Source organism: Procambarus clarkii, chromosome 87, assembly GCF_040958095.1.
Source record: "Procambarus clarkii isolate CNS0578487 chromosome 87, FALCON_Pclarkii_2.0, whole genome shotgun sequence".
Classification (NCBI taxonomy): domain Eukaryota; kingdom Metazoa; phylum Arthropoda; class Malacostraca; order Decapoda; family Cambaridae; genus Procambarus; species Procambarus clarkii.
In genome coordinates this window covers 18,197,039-18,221,705 of record NC_091236.1, presented here as the reverse complement: position 1 = coordinate 18,221,705, position 24,667 = coordinate 18,197,039, and positions in this window count along the sequence as shown.

Below are 24,667 nucleotides of genomic sequence, written 5' to 3'. Positions count from 1 at the left end.
ATAGCAAGTAATCGTGCAAGGAAATGGGGCGGGTGGGTAAACTATACTAATCGGCACTCACCAATATAATATATACAGTACTATATAATCACTATATATACACATACGTACATTGCGAGTGTCACTTTCGCACAGGACATTAATACGATAAATTCTGCAGTCTTCTATCTCGGTGAGTCCACTATCTTCTGTTATGTCACCCACGCTTATTGGTCCTCACACTGGCGAGTTAACCCTACTCGACACAACATTGGCCAGTCCTACATCGTAACGTCAGTGTCCAAGTCACCCCACTTCGGCCTTCTCGACGTCTTTGGTCACTTGTGCTGTCTTGCGGCGTTCTTTCTAGTTGATTAGTATGTAGTTCAGCACTATGTTAAGAGCGTCATGCGTCGACCTGTGGGACCTGAAGCCGAACTGTCTTTCAGTTAGTAGGCCATTGTCTTCAATATGTTGTCTAAGTCTGAGGTTTACTGGATGCTTGAAGACCTTCCCGAGCGTTTCAAGTAGGTTGACTGATCGGTAGTTTTTGGGGTCATTGTGTGTGTTTCCTGGTTTTGGAATAATAATAGAAGTTGCTTTTTAAGAGTAGAGAAAATTATCTGGAACAAGGGAGGGATTATAGAGAGCAGTCAGGCCGTTGATAAGCGTCATAGGGTGGCGTCTAATGAGTGTATATCCTATACCCGAGGCCCGTAAGGTGTCGTAAGTACTGTTTCAGTCATGGAGGTTAGTATCATTGTGGCGGTCCGGTGTTGTCTGGTCTGCGTGTCGGGTAATCTATGTTGTTAACCTGTATGTTCTGAAGTGCTGTTGGCTGTGTGGGTGAAAGATTGTCTGCCAGTGTTGCCGGGAAACTTGTATGACTTCTGCTGGGTCCGTGATGTTTCGGTCGTTGTGAGTAAGTGATGTTTGAAAGTGGTGTAGTTGTTTCACCCTTATTATTACTATTTTTTTTAATGAAGTTTCAACATTCTCGAGGGTTTGTATTTCTGTGCTGTTCTGCCATTTTCCCTAGAAGTGTTCAGTGCAAGGCGTGATCATCGACCCAGGCTATTGAGTTAGTTAGATTGCATAGTGTAGTGAGGCCATAGAGTACTTGGTTGTGTCTGTGCTGTGGGTGCCTGATATGTTTGTGAATATGAAGTCAGGTCGCCCGAGGCCGTTGTTAGCATAGGACGTGTTGTAACAAACTAGGCTGGTTGTAAGAATTATCCAGAATGTTTTATCTACAAGGGAGAATGGGAAGTTGGACCCGCGTGGTCACCCGGGACCTGACCCCAGAGAATTCGCAGTGAAAATAATTGACGCCTTATTCATAGTTTCGTATAATGAATCATCCAATAGTATTCAGTAATTTAGAGAAAATAGTCTTTATTCAGGTTGCATTCGAATTGTATTATATAGTTATAATATCAAGAGTATTCTAATTATTAAGTCACCATCAGTGACGTCACGAACCAGATCTAAGTTCTAAGGCGGAGTGACCGGCGGTCATAGGTCATCAGAGTTGACATGTCCACTATTTCTCAAAGGTCAAATAACCATTTGGTGATCGGGAACAGCTCTGCCGTTAGATGCTTGTGTAATTTGACTTCAGTAAAATAATTCAACCAGTCTGGATCAATTAAGTACAACAGAGGTTAATTGTTATAACTTAAACCTTGCTAAGTAACTTGGTAAGCGATGCGGAACAATACAATGCTCTGGGGAAGACCAGAGAGAGGACAGTTAGTGTGGTTTGAGAAACAACTCGGGCAGGTGGCCTTACCATCTTCGGCCCCCGACAGCACGAACATCTAGCTGGTCGCCCAAGGTAGAGTTGCTTTATGAGTTCTTATAGGGATAGTCAACTCATTGCCGTTCAGGTTAAGTAGGGAGTGAACATCTTTAGATTTTGTTTTAGTTTTTCTTTTAATAAATTAGTTAATGATTTGCATTTTTATTATTTCCATGTGTTTGTTAGATGTATATGAATTTGTCCTGGTCACGTGGTCCACACGAGGCAGAGTTGAATTGGGCGCCGATTCTAACATCGAATCGGAAGTCATCATTCCCGTTTAATTAATTCCACACTTAAGATCTTTAAGGGTATCGGTTATAGTGGGGATCAAGCCCCAAGGTTGATTAATTAGCATGATCGATTCCAGACCTCGATCATTGCTCAGTGTTACTGGTCTGGTGGTGACGGCGGAGGTGACTAGGGTTTTGCTCAAAGCCTATGTCACGTCATACGGGTTGTAGAATCCTAAGTCGGTCAATCGTCTTAGGACCACGTGGCGTGGAGTCGGCTTTAGTAAAAGTTTTGGAGTCCCTTGTAGAGAATAAAAAGTAAGAATACGGGTAGAGGGGGAGAAGAAGGAAAGAGCATTCGAGAACACCCTCCCCGTGTTACAGTGTGACAGTCTGGTCCCAGGGACGTTTGTCGTCTTTACAGGTATATTTGGTGGAGCTGAGGTTCGTGCTGGTTTAGTGTGTTGTGGTTAAAAATGGGATGTTTAGCATTCAGGTCAGCCATCAGAATGACCGGCAAGTTGGTGTAGTTGAAGAGTCTAGTCAGGTTACTTTGTGGTATATTGGTGTAGTGACGATTGTAGGTGGTAATAATAATGACTGATCCTTTGTGTGTGAAGTTTTATGGCCTGAAGTGTCAGAATTGCCATGGTGGGTCAATAATTGTGTGTTTGATGAGTACGACAATTTCATTGTGCCTCAACCGGTGACTGGTATGTAGTGTATCCGTAGTGACGGATTGTGAGCGTTTGTGATGCACTTGCTGTTTAATAGTTGCATGTCGGGTTGGTCAGTCTCGATGAAATCCGCCATTACGCATCGTATGTTGTATGTCCTGTCATATAGTTATTTTACGCATTCGTCACCGTGTAGTTTGTAAGTTCCTACAGTACATGTGTGGTGCAAGCGCAGGTCGGCTGTCGTGACGATGGGTAAGGAGTAGGTAGAGGGGGCTCTTGTGCGAGGCGCGACATTGTCATGTTACATGAGGGCACTGAGAAGGGCCCAATGTTGGGCCCCCTCTCTCGGGAATTTTTCCTGTGGTGTGTAGAGGCCGATCGTGTTAGTGGGTCCCTTAGGAAGGTTGGCCTCGGGTTCGTGGATAATGTGGAGGGTGGGGGGAGGGGCCTCTTGGTGTGGTGGGCGTGTTGGCTGTATGTGGTTGTGTGTGTGCGCCAACAAATCCGTCGGTGGTGGTGGGGAAAGGGGCGATAGGGACTTCATTTGTGTCTGTGCTGTCTGGGTGGGTAGAGCTTAGCGTGTCCAGTGATATTGACATAACCTGGGGAGAGACGGACCTCGACGAGCCTCAACTGAGAGGCGAGGCTCAAGGCTTCCATTACTGTGGTGTTGCCGCTTCGTCTGTGTTGTTGGACTGTCGCTGCTGCCAGTGCTAGACACGGACCTCAGCTGCTACCTCCCTTAATGCTAGACTGGAGACTCGCTCCTGCTAGACTGCTAGACTGCTGCTGCTGTCAGTACTGGTCACGGGCTTTGGAACCAGACACAATACTGTTATGTATACCAAGAGAGGCAACTGAAGCATTCTGCAGGCCACTTGGCATTATAATTAATTCCTATATAGAAACTGGAGAACTTCCAGACTGAAGGAAAATGGCTAATGTGGTACCAGTCTACAAGAAATGGCAAGACACAAACCGTTACACAGACCCACATTACTAACAAGTATTGCCAGCAAGCAGCTGAGCTGATCGAAAGAGAGGCTGGCGTAACAGGAAAAGTCCTAAGGTGGGTCAGAGTATTTCTCATGAAGAAAGCAAAAGGGCAGAGACATCAGAGTGGAGAGAGGGTACAAGTGGAGCACTACAAGGTTCCGTTCTAGGTCCCATGCTGTTTCTTATTTTTGTCAGTCACCTGACAGGAAATTGGCTCCTTTATATCAGTATTTACAGATGATGCAAAGCTGATGAGAAGCAAGGACAGTGATAGCTTGAGGCATTTAATCAGATTTGGACATACATCAGAAATGTTATGAAAAATGGCTGCCTGAATTTAACCCAGCCAAATGCAAAGTAATGAGAATTGTAACAGGCGTATTAAGACCAGTACAGCAATATAGGGAAAAGAGAAAATAGTTTCTTACGTCAGGAGGAGGAAAATCCTGGGAGTGGACATAACCCCATTTGTAATGCCAAAGATCCACATTTGCAGAATAAAAACAGCTGCATAATGTCATACTGGACAACATTCGTATATCCTAAAGAAAATTGACAAGGGGGGCTTTCTAGGCCCTATATACAGCGAAGGTGAGACCTGCACTTGGATATGCATTCTCAACATGGAACTCTTACCTAAAATAAAAAAAGAGCCATAATAAAATAGAACAGGAACAAAGATATGTAACGAGACCCCTGCCTGAGTTGAAGGGCATAAAATATGAGGAAAGATTGTGAGAACTCCAACTTACCACACTCGAGGAAAGGAGAAAGGGAATATGTTAACAATATACAAGATTCTAAGGGAAATTGACAAGGTACACAACGCTGTATTCTTCAAAGCTAGGAACAGCAAAACGAGGGTTTATAGATAAAAACTAGAAGCCAATGAATCACAGGGACGTCAGAGATCTTTTTCAATGTTAGTGCTGTCAATAAGTTGTCAATTTACTGGTAAGATGTTAAAGTCGTTGAAGCTAGTTAGATTCAAAGTTTTAAATACAAATATGAAAGTTGTGTGAAAGGAGACATTGCAATAATCTAAGAATGTTTAGAAGGCGAGAGGCTAGGAGCCTTCCTAGCGGGGGAGGTGTATAAGTAGTTGATATGACAAAGAAAACATAGGTCTTGAATCGGTAAATTAGACGACCGAAAATTAGAAAGGCGGAGTCCAATAGCTAAGAGTTCGACCCTACAGACACACAGTAAATACACACACACACAGGACGCACAACACCGTAACTGGTTGCTGTACCTGGCCCCTGGCCTAGACCCCAACATAAGTTACAGAAGGCGTTATGGAGCTTCCAAGCTACTAGGTGGGTGTGGTAGTGGGTTTAATATCCAGTAGTGAAGTATGTGCTTTTAATACATACTCACACTTGCTCATACTTCACATTAATAGAAATAAACTCTATAATAATATTGTTGAAGTGACTTTACTTGTGAATTATTTGTATGTGAGGCGGCCTCATGTCAGGTGAGGTGAATGACGTCACAGGTAGTTGACCCATCAGGCCAAGCTAGTCAAGAGGCGCGGCGGGCAGTGTGGCGCGGGCCGGCGTGGGGAGAGGTGCTGCTCAGCGCCCGCCTCATTGGTGTTACTAAATTAGTCACCTGGACAGTCCTGTGCATGAGGTTACCTGCACCAGGCTTACAGGCAAGTTACTCTAGATGATTAGTTATTTTATCACATTGTATTCTCTTGGTAGAATAGGCTATATTTGCTGACTCTAAATAAACAAAGTTACAAGATGTTAAGACTGTATTTAAAATAATTAAATAAGCTATGGTTTACTCATTTATTAAGATAATGATATTCAGCATTATACCTTTGTCTATTAATAGAGAATTTTACCTAGCTTAAGACTTTTGATGGAAATTATTAAAACAATAAATTCTAAAACGACTGATGTGTGATTAACTGTTCCACGACAGCTCGAGTGTCAACAGCATGGTGAAATTGACCGTTCGATCAAAAGCAGGTGGGGAAAAAATTAAAAATTATTATAGTGGATATATTCTGGCAGTTTTAAGGCGTTTCTTGTGAACTATCAGATTTCAATCCTTGAAACACGACCAAAGACTTATAATCTTGCAAGCGTCACAATTCCCCCCCCCCCCCCCCCGGCCCATCCTATGTGAATGAAACTGTCCATCCTGAGTCAGTGTCGTCCACGCTGCAGCCAACCCCAGAGACGCCTTAATTAACATTAACGTCCTGTGTAACCAAGTACTATATTTTGTCGAATATAAGTAAATATTAATTTATATTTATATTGTGTATAGGTCTATGATAGTTGTTGAATGAAATTATTGCAAGTGTGTATTACAACTTGTCTCCCTCACCTAATAAATATCATAGTTCATATCAAACTATTTTAATTAGTGTTAAAATGTATGAACTGTTATGGGTCAGTGTAAGAACGAGCATAGACTGAGGACTAGTTAAATGTGAAGCGTTCTTCACGTTCATGTTTGGCTGCCGGGTTAACGACCACTTGGCCGTTGTTGAGAACGTTCATGTTTGGCTGCCGGGTTAACGACCACTTGGCCGTTGTTGAGAACGTTCATGTTTGGCTGCCGGGTTAACGACCACTTGGCCGTTGTTGAGAACGGGCTTTAGAAGACTCAAGTCTGAGGTTGGGATATGCCGTTCTGTGGAATAAGCCTGCTTTTTGCATCAAACAGTCTGACCTGAGCGATTGTCTAGTTATTTCTTCATCTTTAAATGAGGATATGTTCAATTTAGCATTTTGAGGTATTTAATGTGTAATTTCAGGTATGTACGAGGGTGCATCAGTACATCGGCACTGCAGGTATGGTCAACCAGACCCAAGAAATTGGTCTCGTACAACAGCACTGCAGGTATGGTCAACCAGACCCAAGAAATTGGTCTCGTACAACAGCACTGCAGGTATGGTCAACCAGACCCAAGAAATTGGTCTCGTACAACAGCACTGCAGGTATGGAGGGATTAAAGTTACTTGGGAAAACTTTGGAATCACAATTGGTGATAATGTAGTGTGTGTGTATTCCCACAAGTACAACAGGTGAAGGGAACTAGTTTATGTTTAACATGTTATACCTTGCAGCGGTGGCCTTCTAATAGGTATAGCCTAAGAACTCTCTACATTAACCACTTCAGAGTGGTAAACCATTCTTCTGGCCAGTAATTTGAACATTTAGTTGTGGTGTAACATGGGTTAATGTTCATCTAACATTTTTGGGTACATTTCAATCCTCTTCCCTCTCCATCCACCCTTCTGTTAGTCTTTACTATCCCACCAGTCCAATCAATTATAAACACAAACATTACCCAAGAGGGTGATGTTGCAGCTGGGGTTAGAAGGAAAGTTTGTGTGAGGGGAAAATGCCGGGGCATAACCTAGCAAGCTGAATGTACCGTCGGACACAGTTTTGGGAGGCTGAGCACTTGCAGCTACGTGGCCATCATCCGCATCTTGCACAAGATATTGGTAGCCCCTGAACGCTGCAGCATTTCTGCAAATTGACAAATATTGTGGTCAGGCGGCAGACACTGAAGTGTTAGAGGTGAACATTCATGGGTCTCCGGAACGAGGTAACGTGGTGCTTCAGGTTTGTTGTTAGTGCTAACGGTTCATTATTAGGGGTAGAAAAGATCATATTATTGGCGTATGATGCCTTGCCGGATTATGTAATTGGCGTTACCGTAGTGCGCCTGGCCGGACCCACCCGGGAGGACGGTTGCCAGGTACTGCTGCTGGTTCTACTACCTGTGCTGATCCATCTGGACGTTGTTCGTACCAGCTGGCTATCAAATACTTTACCATCTGCCAACCAACACGTATACCAGGGGGCCAGACGGCAGGTTTCTGTTCAGCCTAATGCACGTAATGTGCCAGGAACGTGCCTCCTAAGGCCTTCTCCTCCACACCACCATGAAGAATGGTTGCAAAGTTCTGCCTCCAGCTCCACTCGCTATTCAAAGTCATCTGGAGGTGATATTCACTCCAGCCGACTACAAAACTCAACACCTGGTAATTACGAAGTGCAGAAGAGGGACCAGTGCCAGACCCACGACTCCTGCCATCACTCCAGCTTCCCCACAAGTACCAGGTGCTGTAAATTCTGCCAGTGGTGGGCCTGCCCCTGATGTAGAATAGCCACACCTCGGTTCTGCCAGTAGTGGGCACGCCCTTCATGTAGAGTGGTCACTCCCCAGGTCTGGGACTGTCACCTACTCTGGGGAGGGACCTCCCACACCTGGACCCCAGTCAACTGGAAGTTGGGGGATAAGCAACAGGATCAAGCTGAGACGGATCGCCACTTCAGCCTCCATATCAACTCGCCACTGGGTCGCTCCACTGATCAAGCCGATGCTACCATCGTGAACTGTGGCAGGAACACCAGCAGCAGTCACAGCAGGAGACGGAGCAGCTTAAAGAGCAGCTCCGATATGAGAGAAAATCCATGAGCAACATTGCAGAGCTGCTCACGGTCATGAGGGAACTTTTAAGCAAGGACTGCCTCCCTCCTTCCCCCTACCCCGGGAACCGGTCGGCCGAGCGGACAGCACGCTGCACTTGTGATCCTGTAGTCCCGGGTTCGATCCCGGACGCCGGCGAGAAACAATGGGCAGAGTTTTTCACCCTATGCCCCTGTTACCTAGCAGTAAAATAGGTACCTAAGTGTTAGTCAGCTGTCACAGGCAGCTTCCTGGGGGTGGAGGCCTGGTCGAGGACCGGGTTGCGGGGACACTTAAAAGCCCCGAAATCATCTCAAGATAACTCAAGAAGATACCCCTCCTTCCACCCCTGAACCCTCCAAACATGTGATCCCTTGCCAATTAGGTGAAACTTCCAGTGATCTGGAATGCTTGTGTAGAGGAGCCCTTCCACGATGGTTAACTGCCAAAGCTGTGCTAAGATATTGGATCGACTATAGATGAAAAGGCAAACCATCCCAGTCTCCGTGGTGTAGTGGTAAGACACTCTCCTGGCGTTCCGCGAGCGCTTTGTCATGGGTTCGTATCCTGGCCGGGGAGGATTTACTAGGCGCAAATCCTTAACTGTAGCCTCTGTTTAACTCAACAGTAAAATGGGTACTTGGTTGAAAAAACGATTCTTCGCGGCGGGGGGGGGGGTGTCGTGTTCCAGGGACCTGCCCGAAACGCTACGGTACTAGTGGCTGTACAAGAATGTAACAACTCTTGTATATATCTAAAAAAAAAGTGTACTAAACAATTAGAGGCAAATGGGACATTGGTAATATGCTTAGAAATGTTCCTGGAGTTGTATCTAGTGATAATATATATTAAGTGGACTAATAATATAAATCTATATAATGCTTATTTGAAATGTACAAATGAGTTATCCATCCTAAGCTGGAACATTGCAACCGTCAAAAAAAGTTCTGTAATTTCCATCACAAAGTAACAACTGAACACACCAATATTGTAAGTCTCCAGGAGTGCAGAGTTCCTGCAAGAACCTCGCCCTCAAAATTGCTCTCATTTGTTGCTTACTCCCTCAGGTCCAGTAACTCTCTCATTCTATAAATCAAACAATCCCTACCCCATCAACTTCGAGAAAACCAAACTGAGGGCAAGAATATTATGTAGCGAGTACTTATGTGGGCAACTCTATCCTCAATGCATTTAATCTGTATGCTCCAGCAGGAGAGTTAAATTATATTGATCTTCCGGCCTGCGCTCAAGCAGAGCCCACAATCATTCTTGGTGACGACAATGCTAGACACAAGGACATTGGTGGCTCTCGATTCAGAAACAGGAATGGGAATCAACTTCTGTCGCTACTAAATAGTTACCAAGATGTGCAGATTGTGGGTGACCTTGAACCTCCACACTTCTGGAGGCATTCTAGACCTCTGTGTTGGTTTCAACGTCACTTAGGTCTGGTCCACATCTATTGTAACATATGTTACAATATCAAATGTTATACAAGATGTCAGAAAAAACTATGTCAGATCATCCTAGATTGACTACTCTGTATCTGAAATACCATCCTGCATGGTGGCATTTTTAAACGCAAACGGCTCAGTGTTCCTCCTGCTCGACGTAAAGACTGTCGCTCATGTGTCAGTGTTACAGCACTTATGATCCCTCCACAGTCGAGATACTTAACGACGATCTAGTACAGAACATTCAGATGTTCGCTGACCCTTTAAGTCGGCCCTCCGCACCAACCAGTGGTCGGAATGATATGAAAAGTAATAAACTTCATGTCTATTACAATGACCCTAAACTGCGTACTTAGAAATGCACTTCTAAACAGTTGGACTTGCATATAGGGAAACACGTACGCCAGCAATGCTCAAGCTCTTTCAGACAGCCCTAGCCAAGGCGAAGGAGCGCATGACAGCTCAGGCAAGATAACTGGGACACTTGTGAAGTCTAAATTCTCACACTCCCCTCAGCCAGGCATGGAAGAATATTCAAAGGCGATAAGATCGTTCAAGTGTCACATCCTCACCCTCTACACAGAGCAAACGAGGTTGTCGATGCTTGGACAACCACCTCTAGCTTCAATAATCTTCCCCCAGATTATAATCAGATTAAATGTTGGTTACAGAGATCTAGAAAGGCTCGTTGACTTCATGAACCACAAGGAAGATGAATGCAACCTGCCATTTACCGAGTTTTGTTTTCGCCCTAAACAAAGGTAAAGTCACATCACCCGATGAGGATGGCACCACTTATGGCATTTTGTTTGCTTCCTCTAGTACCAGGAAATCCCATTCTTGAGATATATAATATGAGCTATGTAACTGGGGAACTTCCTATCTCTTTGACCAACAGTATAATCATTCCAATTACCAAGTTAAATAAAGATAATACGTTCTGCCCAATTTCCCTTATTAGCTGCATTTATAAAACATTCGAGAGTGGTCCTTAAGTCTCCTCCATAGAATAAGAACAATGTTACCCCCCCCCCCCTAGATATATAGCTATGTATCTGAAGGAGCTATATATCATGGTGGTGGTGCAATGATGCATGGAAGGAGTGTGTCATTGCATCGCCACCTTTCTTACCCTGCACACTGAAATTATATTCCACCTTCCTAGATCTCAAGTCTGCCTTTGATATTGCAAACCGACATGTTATCTTGAGTGAGCTTGCGAGAATGAATATGGGTGGTCGGCTTCTTTGTTGGATTAGGGGTCCCTTATCCAACAGGAAGTCATGTGTTTTTCCAGGGGCATAGTTATGTAACAAGAGACTTCTAACTAGGTACCCCACAGGGAGGTGTCCTCAGTCCTAAATTATTAAATATCTTAAACACGCTGTTAAACTGTTCCGAACAAACACAACGTGCACATGATTAGCTATGCTGCATTATCTAACACTGTGCACAGTTACAAACCCAATAAGATTTCAACTTCGATTCAACAGAGCAGAAGTTGTTAAACACATGGGGACAAAACCTTACTGAAGCGACCATACGAGTCATAAATACTCACACTCCGCCTAAGTAAAACAGAAACAAGCAACATTTAGTGTGCCAGCCAGACGGGCACGTGCAGGAATTTCCGTGCCAAAAATAAAAAAAAAACTGTTGCTGATATGATACACGCCACTGGGTATGCCAGCACGCAGAACACTCTTAACTCTGTATTAAACTCGTGTCAAGACCTAGGTTTAGTCATCTCGGCAGATGAAACATACTAAATCGGCTCCCAGCCAGGCAAGGAGGAAGGGAAGGGAATTATCAGGGGGAAAGTGCTAAGCCATAATGACTATATAGCACTTAAAAGGGGTCAGGATAAGGATTTGGGATGGGACTGGATGGGGGGGGGGATGATTCCCAACCACTTGGACGGCCGGGAATTGAACATCGACCTGCATGAAGCGAGACCGTCGCTCTACTGTCCAGCTCAAGTGGTTGGGACCCGGGCAAGGAGCTGCTGTTCGTAAGATGTAAAGATGTACATCTGTTTGCAGTGTTGTACACTGCATGTTTGCAGTCTCCGTGGTGTAGTGGTAAGACACTCGCCTGGCGTTCCGCGAGCGCTATGTCATGGGTTCGTATCCTGGCCGGGGAGGATTTACTGGGCGCAATTCCTTAACTGTAGCCTCTGTTTAACGCAACAGTAAAATGTGTACTTGGATGAAAAAACGATTCTTCGCGGCAGGGGATCGTATTCCAGGGACCATAGGATTAAGGACTTGCCCGAAACGCTACGCGTACTAGTGGCTGTACAAGAATGTAACAACTCTTGTATATATCTCAAAAAAAAAAAAAAAAAAAAAAAAAAAAAAAAAAAAAATAATGTAACTGTCTGATAGATCCCAGCTTGACTATGTAAATAGATTCAAATAACTTGGCCTTGAGGTGCCACTGTATGGACCTGTTGTATTCAGACTTTGTCGTCAGTATAGAGGCTCAGAGATCTCAAGGCTATTGTAGATTATCACTCAGGCTATTGTCATGTTCACAGAAAATGGTACCATCCGTTTTCTATATGTGGCGGAGCAGACGCCAGGGAAGGTAAACAGAGCGTACAGGACGCTACCAGCTTGGAAGCAGCTAGTCATGTAATTGTGTATATACGTATTAAAGTCAGTAACCAAGTCATGACTTTACATCAACCCTACAACCAAGACTTCCTTAGTAACACACAAACACCACAGTGGCGACGAGGATGAACTGGGAGCGCAGGTATTTTGTTCAACTTCAAACAAGGAAGGAGCATGCTGTCTCGCCCAGAGGAGGAAGGAGAAGTCGTGCTGTGAGCACCATGCCCAATGCTGTGTGCTAACCAATGCTATGTGCTACCCCAAGCTATGTTCTGACTGAAGAAGCTGTGTTCTAAGGAATCTGCCGACGCCGTGTACGAAACGACGCTTTGATGTGTACAAAATCTGATGTTTTGGTTCCGAAACGACGCTTCTTGCTACAAAATTCTTCACACTGAACCGACTGCTGTACCGACTGATGTACCGACTGCTGCACCGACTGCTGCACCGACTGCTGCACCGACTGCTGCACCGACTGCTGCACCGACTGCTGTGCTGCTGTGAGTAGGAACAACACATGTACACAAGGGCTAGGTAAGAAGTCAGTTGCTGCTATATTGTGCACTGTTGTGAACTTTTGCATTAAAATGCTTGTGTGCTTTGCAAAATTAAAGTAATTACAGTGAATTCTTGACTAACATACACAGTGCAGTAAGTGTTTAATGTTCTGAGGAACATTTTAAGTGATAAGTTACATTTATTCAGTAAAAATGGCAAATATACCTCAGGTTCCTGCATTTGATCCTGACTGTGATCAGACAAACCTGTCACAGAGGTGGGTCAAATGGCTTAAAAGGTTTGAAAATTTGTTGATAGTTTCTGACATCAAAAGAGCTGAAAGAAAGCGTGCCTTTCTACTTCATTATGCAGGTGATAGAGTTTGTGACATCTTTGACACACTGAAAGACACTGGTGGTGCCAAAGATTATGACATTGCCAAAGCCAAACTAACAGAGCATTTCAAACCAAGGCAAAATACTGCAATGGAAATTATGCATTTCAGGAGAGCCAAACAACTCTCTAATGAAACCGTTGATCAATACCACACACGTCTGCAGGGTTTAGCAGCCCATTGTGAGTTTGCTGATGTTGACAAAGAAATCAAACGGCAAATAATTGAAACATGCACATCTACACGTCTCCGTCGAAGAGCTCTAGAACTTGTTGATGATGACAGTTCTCTTACCAAGATACTGGATATTGCTCGTCGAATGGAAGATGCTGCACGTGATGCTCGTGTCATGGAGTGCAGTGCCAACAACGGTTCTGCCTCTGTTACTAACAGTGATGAGGTACGTAAGGTTCAGGGAGGACATCGTAATCAAAGAAGATATCATGGCAAACCTAACAGTAAATTGAGCCAAGAACCATATCACAACTGGAGTCATGGAACAAGACTCAGTCACAACGACCCACATCAGAGGGTGTCAACAATAAATGTTACAATTGTGGAGGAGACTACCCACACCAAGATAATGTTTGTCCTGCTCAAGGTAAGAAGTGCTATGAGTGTGGAAAACTAGGTCATTTTGGTGCTATGTGTCGTTCTGCACTAAAGAAACCACAGTCAGTGAATAAAAGCACTTTACGAGGAACAGGTCATAGGGGTCGAGGAGGTAAACGCAATATTGCACCTCATATCCAGAATGTTAACAATGTACAAGACAGCATTTCATTACAACCAGTCTCAGATGACAGTGAATGTGATTATACTCATGGAGTACAAGCAATCACAGAATGGAATGATCTTCCAAACAACCCAGAGACTATAGTATACATTGCTGGTATTTGTCTCAAAGTTCTTATTGACACTGGATCAAACATTGACACCAATGCTGAGTGCCACTATAAAAAATTTAAAAAAGTTCCCAAAGCTAGAAAAATACAATGGTAAAGCCACTGCCTATGCTTCAAAGGTAGCCTTGCCATTGATTGAAACTTTCACTGCAGAGATTAAGTCAAAGAATGCAATGCTCATTAATACATTCCATGTTAGGAATGCAAAGGAGTCTTTACTCAGTTACAAGACTTCAACCAAATTGGGGCTACTTCAGCTTTCTAATGCTGTAGCAGTGGAATCTGCAAACAATGTTGATGCTATTGTTGCTGAATTTTCTGATCGATTTAAATCCATAGGTTGTTATACTGATAGCAAAGTACATCTGCATATCAACCCAGATGTAATTCCAGTTGCCCAACCACATCGCCGACAACCATTCCAAACTCGCAAGAAAGTAGATGCCGAACTGGATAGGCTGATGGAGCTAGATATCATTGAACCAGTAACAGGCCCAACACCATGGGTAAGCCCAATTGTCACTCCACCAAAGCCGAAGAATCCAGATGAGATACGCATTTGTGTGGACATGCGTGTTCCCAACAAGGCAATAATGCGTGAACGCCATCCTACACCCACTGTAGATTATATGATCTACCGCTTGAATGGTGCAACTGTATTCAGCAAGTTAGATTTAAACAAGGGCTATCATCAGCTTGAACTTGATGATGAGAGTCGATTCATCACAACGTTTACGACACATCGAGGTCTGTATAGGTACAAGCGCCTGAGTTTTGGTATCAACAGTGCTGCCGAGGTATTCCAGCACATCATCAGCCAGGTATTGCAAGATATACCTAATGCTGACAACATGTCTGATGACATCATTGTTTATGGCCGTACCCAAGCTGAACACGACAAAGCTCTTCGTGCAACATTGCAACGCTTACGAGAAAAGAATCTGACGTTAAGCCGAGCAAAGTTTAAGTTCAATCAACATAAAATTGAATTCTTTGGACATGTACTTAGTGACAAAGGTCTGTCTCCGGATCCTAAGAAAGTTGCAGATATCAAGAATGCTGCACCTCCTTCAACGTCCACTGAAGTACATAGTTTTCTGGGAATGGTAAACTACTGTTCTCGCTTCATTCCAGATTTTGCTACCATTACGAAGCCTCTACGTGAGCTCCTGAAGAAAAATGCATCATGGTACTGGAGCGATATCGAGCAAAATGCATTTGATGCTGTGAAAGATGCACTAGTAGAGAATGCGACTGCTGCATACTTTGATCCATCAATGGACACTGAGTTAACGGTGGATGCTAGTCCTGTTGGTTTAGGTGCTGTTTTAGCCCAACACAAACCTGGTCAACCAGATTCCAAAGTAGTAATTGCCTACGCCAGCCGTTCTCTCACCGATGTTGAGCAACGATACAGTCAGACAGAGAAGGAAGCTCTTGCTCTTGTATGGGGCTGTGAACACTTCAATGTGTATCTGCTTGGTGCACCCTTCACCACGATAGTCACTGACCACAAACCGTTGGAGACCATCTTCAATAATCCAAAGTCCAAACCACCAGCTCGCATTGAGAGATGGGCTCTTCGTCTGCAACCATACAACTTTACAGTGAAATACAAGCCGGGTGCAGGCAATCCCGCTGATTACATCAGTCGACATCCTGCAAACAGTTTCACCATCACCAAGCATCAGCAAGTTGCCGAGGAATATGTACACTCTGTAACCTGTCATGCAGTCCCTAAGGCTCTCACTCTTGATGAAATCCGTACTGCAACCCTAGAGGACCCAACTCTGCAAGCAACAGTGGATGCATTGACTAAGAAAAAGTTTCCACGCATCCCACCCTCAGGAGTTGACCAAGATGCGTTCAAAGGACTTAAACGCATCCAGACAGAATAAAGTGTTACGCAACAACGCGACACTGTGCTGCGAGGTACTCGTATCGTCATTCCAGCTGTTCTCCAGCAGCGTGCTCTGAAGCTTGCACATCAAGGACACCAAGGTCTTGTCAGGACCAAACAGCTGCTACGAGAAAAGGTGTGGTTTCCTGGCATTGATCGTCAAGCAAAGGACATGCATGATGCCTGTGTCCCTTGCCAAGCTACAGTGGATACTTCAAGACCAACACCTCTACAACCTTCACCACTACCTGCTGCACCATGGACGGAAGTATCGATGGACTTCTGCGGACCACTACCAACTGGAGAGTACTTGATGGTAGTCATTGATGATCACTCACGTTATCCAGAAGTAGAAATCATCACTTCCACATCTGCAAAGGCTGTCATCCCGAAACTCGACAAGATCTTTTCAAATTTTGGCATTCCTGAAGTTGTCAAGACGGACAATGTACCGCCATTCAATGGACAAGACTTCGTCAACTTTGCTGAGCATATCGGATTCAAACACCGCCGTGTGATGCCACTACATCCTCAAGCAAATGGAGAAGTTGAGAGATTCATGCAACCTCTCATGAAAGCGGTACGCTGTGCTCATGCCGAAGGACGATCCTGGAAACAACCTATGTATGCTTTTCTCAGGAACTACCGTGCAACACCACATGGAACACTGGGCAAGTCGCCTGGTGAACTTTTATTTGGACGTCCTATGAGAATCGCACTACCTGTCATGCCAGCCGAGGTAACGGATAAACGTCTCGCTCAGAAGGATGCACTAGCCAAGGGCAAAATGAAAATTGCTCATGACCAACGTGCAAAGGAACAAGTCATAAAGGTTGGAGATACTGTTCTCGTTATCATCAACCAGTACAGCCTCCCATCAACCAGTACAGCCTCCCATCAACCAGTACAGCCTCCCATCAACCAGTACAGCCTCCCATCAACCAGTACAGCCTCCCATCAACCAGTACAGCCTCCCATCAACCAGTACAGCCTCCCATCAACCAGTACAGCCTCCCATCAACCAGTACAGCCTCCCATCAACCAGTACAGCCTCCCATCAACCAGTACAGCCTCCCATCAACCTGTACAGCCTCCCATCAACCTGTACAGCCTCCCATCAACCAGTACAGCCTCCCATCAACCAGTACAGCCTCCCATCAACCAGTACAGCCTCCCATCAGCCAGTACAGCCTCCCATCAGCCAGTACAGCCTCCCATCAGCCAGTACAGCCTCCCATCAGCCAGTACAGCCTCCCATCAGCCAGTACAGCCTCCCATCAGCCAGTACAGCCTCCCATCAGCCAGTACAGCCTCCCATCAGCCAGTACAGCCTCCCATCAGCCAGTACAGCCTCCCATCAGCCAGTACAGCCTCCCATCAGCCAGTACAGCCTCCCATCAGCCAGTACAGCCTCCCATCAACCTGTACAGCCTCCCATCAACCTGTACAGCCTCCCATCAACCTGTACAGCCTCCCATCAACCAGTACAGCCTCCCATCAACCAGTACAGCCTCCCATCAGCCAGTACAGCCTCCCATCAGCCAGTACAGCCTCCCATCAGCCAGTACAGCCTCCCATCAGCCAGTACAGCCTCCCATCAACCTGTACAGCCTCCCATCAACCAGTGCAGCCTCCCATCAACCAGTACAGCCTCCCATCAACCAGTGCAGCCTCCCATCAACCAGTGCAGCCTCCCATCAACCAGTGCAGCCTCCCATCAACCAGTACAGCCTCCCATCAACCTGTACAGCCTCCCATCAACCTGTACAGCCTCCCATCAACCAGTACAGCCTCCCATCAACCTGTACAGCCTCCCATCAACCTGTACAGCCTCCCATTAACCAGTACAGCCTCCCATCAACCAGTACAGCCTCCCATCAACCAGTACAGCCTCCCATCAACCAGTACAGCCTCCCATCAACCAGTACAGCCTCCCATCAACCAGTACAGCCAATGGGCCAATAGCAGCTGCCTCGTATGGGCCAATAGCAGCTGCCTCGTATGGGCCAATAGCAGCTGCCTCGTATGGGCCAATAGCAGCTGCCTCGTATGGGCCAATAGCAGCTGCCTCGTATGGGCCAATAGCAGCTGCCCCGTATGGGCCAATAGCAGCTGCCCCGTATGGGCCAATAGCAGCTGCCCCGTATGGGCCAATAGCAGCTGCCCCGTATGGGCCAATAGCAGCTGCCCCGTATGGGCCAATAGCAGCTGCCCCGTATGGGCCAATAGCAGCTGCCCCGTATGGGCCAATAGCAGCTGCCCCGTATGGGCCAATAGCAGCTGCCCCGTATGGGCCAATAGCAGCTGCCCCGTATGGGCCAATAGCAGCTGCCTCGTATGGGCCAATAGCAGCTGCCTCGTATGGGCCAATAGCAGCTGCCTCGTAGGGGCCAATAGCAGCTGCCTCGTAGGGGCCAATAGCAGCTGCCTCGTAGGGGCCAATAGCAGCTGCCTCGTAGGGGCCAATAGCAGCTGCCTCGTAGGGGCCAATAGCAGCTGCCTCGTAGGGGCCAATAGCAGCTGCCTCGTAGGGGCCAATAGCAGCTGCCTCGTAGGGGCCAATAGCGGCTGCCTCGTAGGGGCCAATAGCGGGTCAAATTGATTGGAAAGGCTTGGGTATGGGGTGTGGGCAGGTCTTGGAGCGAGACATGAACCCAGCGATAGGTGACTTAAATGGGGATTTCGATGTGGATTCAATATATAACTTATTTAAGAATATTCTAAACAAAGCACAGGAACGTAGTATACCATACAAATTGAATAGATCGTATACTAATGACCCAAAGTGGATAACAAAGAATTTGAAGAACCTTATAGGTAAAAAGAGAGCTTGGTACAAAAGGATTAAAAATGGGGAGGTCACTTTAGAACAGGAATTCGTACAACTGGTTAGAAATGTTAAAAAAGAGATAAGGAAAGCAAAAAGAAACTATGAAGTTCGCATAGCAGGGCAAGCAATGACAAATCCTAAAGGGTTTTTTCAGTTATATCGTACTAAGACTAGGGAAAGGATAGGTCCATTAAAAACTGAGACAGGTCAAATAACAGATAGTGATGAAGAGATGAGTAGTATTTTTAATAAATATTTTGTATCTGTATTTACTAAAGAGGAACTTAACAATATGCCTTCAGCCGAAAAAAGTCTATGTGGGTGGGGACGAGGACAGGTTGACGAGTTTAGCAGTTACCAGGGAGGATGTTCTTAAACAAATAGTAAAACTCAAACCAAACAAATCCCCAGGGCCGGATGAAGTGTTTGCTAGGGTGCTTAAAGAATGCAAAGAGGAGCTTTGTGACCCACTGTCAATCATATTTAATAAATCAATAGAGTCAGGCAGAGTGCCAGAGTTTTGGAAAGTTGCTAATGTGATGCCAGTTTTTAAGAAAGGAGATAGATCACTTGCGTCTAACTATCGACCAATTAGCCTAACGTCTATTGTGGGAAAGTTACTCGAATCTATAATAGCAAATAAAATTCGTCTTCATCTTGAAAAACATAAATTAATAATTGAGTCGCAACATGGTTTTATAAATGGCCGTTCATGTTTAACAAATTTGTTATCTTTTTATTCTAGCATTGTTGAGGCAGTTGATAGTGGTAAGGATTGCGATGTTGTATACCTTGACTTTAGCAAAGCTTTTGATACAGTGCCACATGAAAGACTGATTAAAAAAATAGTCTCATGGTATTGGGGGTGCTATATTAAGCTGGATTAGGGCATGGCTATACCAAAGGAAACAGAGAGTTAGTATAAATGGAATCAAGTCAGAGTGGGAAAATGTTGTAAGTGGAGTGCCTCAAGGCTCTGTCCTGGGACCTCTGTTGTTTATAATATATATAAATGATTTAGATTCAGGTTTGAGTAGCAACATTTGCAAATTTGCCGATGATACGAAAATCGGTAGGGAAATTAATTCGGAGGAGGACTCACTATCACTTCAAGTTGATCTAGATAGGGTTTTGAAATGGTCAAAGGATTGGCAGATGCAGTTTAATGCTGATAAATGTAAAGTTCTGAGGTTAGGTAATGATGATAGAGTTACAAGATACGAGCTAGATGGTGTTGTGATTGCGAAGTCGGATTGCGAAAGGGATCTGGGAGTTATGATTAGTAAGAATTTAAAACAAAAGGATCAATGCATAAATGTTCGTAATAAGGCAAATCGGACACTTGGATTTATTAATCGCAGCGTTAGTAACAAGACACCTGGTGTGGTTCTCAAGCTATATCTTGCTCTAGTTAGGCCCCATTTAGATTATGCAGTTCAGTTTTGGTCGCCATATTATAGAATGGATATAAATTCACTTGAACGTGTCCAGCGTAGGATGACTAAGTTAATTCCCCAAATTAGAAATCTTTCATATGAAGAAAGATTAACAAAGCTTAAGTTGCATTCACTGGAAAGGCGAAGAGTTAGGGGTGACATGATAGAGGTTTACAAGTGGATGAATGGACATAACCGGGGGGATATTAATAGGGTATTAAAAGTATCAACACAGGACAGAACACGAAACAATGGATATAAATTGGATAAGTTTAGATTTAGGAAAGACTTGGGTAAATACTGGTTCAGTAACAGGGTTGTTGATTTGTGGAACCAATTGCCGCGTAACATTTTAGTGAAGGACCTGATGACTCTAGTGGGAGCCCTGAGGACAGAGTTGGACTCTCTGCGGGAGGAGGTGCGTCAGCTTAAAAAACAACGAGAAGTAACGAAGGAGGAGACCAGCAGTAAAGGGACCTCGTCTTGGAGAGTTGCGAAAGACAGGGGCCTTAAGAAGACTTTGATAAAGCCGCCTTCAAACGCCATAGCAACTTCAAATTCATTTGACGTTTTGGAGGACGAGTGCTGTGGAGAGACTGTGGATCGCGCAAAAGGGAAAGCAACGAAGAGAAAGGAAGCGCAGGCCCCTCAGAAAGTAAAGGAAGTACCTAAGCAAACATTAGTTGTGGGAGATTCCCAGATAAGGTATTTGGATAGAACGTTTTGTGCTAGAGATAGGGGGAACAGGTTAAGGGTTTGCTATCCCGGAGCTGGCATTGGTGATATTATAAACAACATGAATGATATTATGGCTGGTAATGGGAACAATCCCATTATTTGCATTAGCGTGGGAGGAAATGATGTTGGTCGAGTCAGGAGTGAGGAACTGATTCAGAGGTATAAAACAGCCATAGAGTTAGTTAGGAGCAAGGGAGGAATCCCGATCATATGTGGCATTCTTCCAAGAAAGGGAGTGGGAAATGAATGGATATCGAGGGCACTTGGTGTCAATTGCCGGCTGGAAAGATATTGCAAATCAAATGCAATATCTTTCATAGACAACTGGGAACACTTCTATGGAAGAAATGAAATGTATGCTCGTGATGGGGTGCATCTATCGAGAGCTGGGGTTGTTGCTGTTGCGAACTCGCTAGAAGAAGTGGTTAGAGGTGTTTGTTTGAGTTTAAACTGTTAGTAGATAGAGGTATGGGAATTGATTTGGAGGAAGGAGGTAATAAAAGTATGTGTTTGTGGGAGAAAGGAATTGGCAAAACGATCAGGGAAAGAGAAGGCCCGCAAAATAACAATTCACTTAGGGTATATTACACTAACAGTAGAAGTCTAAGAAATAAAATTAACGAATTAAATGCTCTTGTCTGCACAGAAAAAATAGATATTATTGCACTTACCGAAACGTGGATGAATGTAGAAAATAGAGAACTATTAGCTGAATATCAAATATATGGATTTAAACTATTTCACACAGATAGATATATTAGACGAGGAGGTGGAGTAGCCATATATGTTAGGGACAATTTGAAATGTAGTCTCAAAGAGGGAATCAAAACAGAGCCACACACAGAAACTATTTGGATTGAATTAAACGAAAAAGCTAATAATATTATAATAGGAGTAATATATAGGCCACCAAATTTAGACAGAATGGAAGCAAAGCATCTATGGGATGAAATATCTAGAGCATCTAGATCTAACAGTATTTATGTCATGGGTGACTTTAATTTTAGCGGAATAAACTGGTTGAACAAAACAGGGAATAGTGAAGCAGAAGATTTTCTAGAATTAATTGACGATTGCTTTCTTACGCAACACATTAAGGAACCAACACGGGAAAATAATATTTTAGATTTAGTGTTAACTAACAGGGAAACGCAAATTAATGACATCGAAATAGGGAGTGAGCTAGGGAGCAGTGATCACAAAGAAATCAGATTTAGCATAGAATGGAATAGACCAGTAGGAGAAAATTCTGTTAAAGTGCCAGATTTTCGAAAAGCTGATTTTAATAGCCTAAGAAATTTTTTGGGTCAAATTGATTGGAAAGGCTTGGGTATGGGGTGTGGGCCGGTCTTGGAGCGAGACATGAACCCAGCGATAGGTGACTTAAATGGGGATTTCGATGTGGATTCAATATATAACTTATTTAAGAATATTCTAAACAAAGCACAGGAACGTAGTATACCATACAAATTGAATAGATCGTATACTAATGACCCAAAGTGGATAACAAAGAATTTGAAGAACCTTATAGGTAAAAAGAGAGCTTGGTACAAAAGGATTAAAAATGGGGAGGTCACTTTAGAACAGGAATTCGTACAACTGGTTAGAAATGTTAAAAAAGAGACAAGGAAAGCAAAAAGAAACTATGAAGTTCGCATAGCAGGGCAGGCAAAGACAAATCCTAAAGGGTTTTTTCAGTTATATCGTACTAAGACTAGGGAAAGGATAGGTCCATTAAAAACTGAGACAGGTCAAATAACAGATAGTGATGAAGAGATGAGTAGTATTTTTAATAAATATTTTGTATCTGTATTTACTAAAGAGGAACTTAACAATATGCCTTCAGCCGAACAAGTCTATGTGGGTGGGGACGAGGACAGGTTGACGAGTTTAGCAGTTACCAGGGAGGATGTTCTTAAACAAATAGTAAAACTCAAACCAAACAAATCCCCAGGGCCGGATGAAGTGTTTGCTAGGGTGCTTAAAGAATGCAAAGAGGAGCTTTGTGACCCACTGTCAACCATATTTAATAAATCAATAGAGTCAGGCAGAGTGCCAGAGTTTTGGAAAGAGGCTAATGTGATACCAGTTTTTAAGAAAGGAGATAGATCACTTGCGTCTAACTATCGACCAATTAGCCTAACGTCTATTGTGGGAAAGTTACTCGAATCTATAATAGCAAATAAAATTCGTCTTCATCTTGAAAAACATAAATTAATAATTGAGTCGCAACATGGTTTTATAAATGGCCGTTCATGTTTAACAAATTTGTTATCTTTTTATTCTAGCATTGTTGAGGCAGTTGATAGTGGTAAGGATTGCGATGTTGTATACCTTGACTTTAGCAAAGCTTTTGATACAGTGCCACATGAAAGACTGATTAAAAAAATAGTCTCATGGTATTGGGGGTGCCATATTAAGCTGGATTAGGGCATGGCTATACCAAAGGAAACAGAGTTAGTATAAATGGAATCAAGTCAGAGTGGGAAAATGTTGTAAGTGGAGTGCCTCAAGGCTCTGTCCTGGGACCTCTGTTGTTTATAATATATATAAATGATTTAGATTCAGGTTTGAGTAGCAACATTTGCAAATTTGCCGATGATACGAAAATCGGTAGGGAAATTAATTCGGAGGAGGACTCACTATCACTTCAAGTTGATCTAGATAGGGTTTTGAAATGGTCAAAGGATTGGCAGATGCAGTTTAATGCTGATAAATGTAAAGTTCTGAGGTTAGGTAATGATGATAGAGTTACAAGATACGAGCTAGATGGTGTTGTGATTGCGAAGTCGGATTGCGAAAGGGATCTGGGAGTTATGATTAGTAAGAATTTAAAACAAAAGGATCAATGCATAAATGTTCGTAATAAGGCAAATCGGACACTTGGATTTATTAATCGCAGCGTTAGTAACAAGACACCTGGTGTGGTTCTCAAGCTATATCTTGCTCTAGTTAGGCCCCATTTAGATTATGCAGTTCAGTTTTGGTCGCCATATTATAGAATGGATATAAATTCACTTGAACGTGTCCAGCGTAGGATGACTAAGTTAATTCCCCAAATTAGAAATCTTTCATATGAAGAAAGATTAACAAAGCTTAAGTTGCATTCACTGGAAAGGCGAAGAGTTAGGGGTGACATGATAGAGGTTTACAAGTGGATGAATGGACATAACCGGGGGGATATTAATAAGAACATAAGAACATAAGAACATAAGAACAAAGGTAACTGCAGAAGGCCTATTGGCCCATACGAGGCAGCTCCTATTCTATAACCACCCAATCCCACTCATATACTTGTCCAACCCGCGCTTGAAACAATCGAGGGACCCCACCTCCACCACGTTACGCGGCAATTGGTTCCACAAATCTACAACCCTGTTACTGAACCAGTATTTACCCAAGTCTTTCCTAAATCTAAACTTATCCAATTTATACCCATTGTTTCGTGTTCTGTCCTGTGTTGATACTTTTAATACCCTATTAATATCCCCCTTGTTATGTCCATTCACCCACTTGTAAACCTCTATCATGTCGCCCCTAACTCTTCGCCTTTCCAGTGAATGCAACTTAAGCTTTGTTAATCTTTCTTCATATGAAAGATTTCTAATTTGGGGAATTAACTTAGTCATCCTACGCTGGACACGTTCAAGTGAATTTATATCCATTCTATAATATGGCGACCAAAACTGAACTGCATAATCTAAATGGGGCCTAACTAGAGCAAGATATAGCTTGAGAACCACACCAGGTGTCTT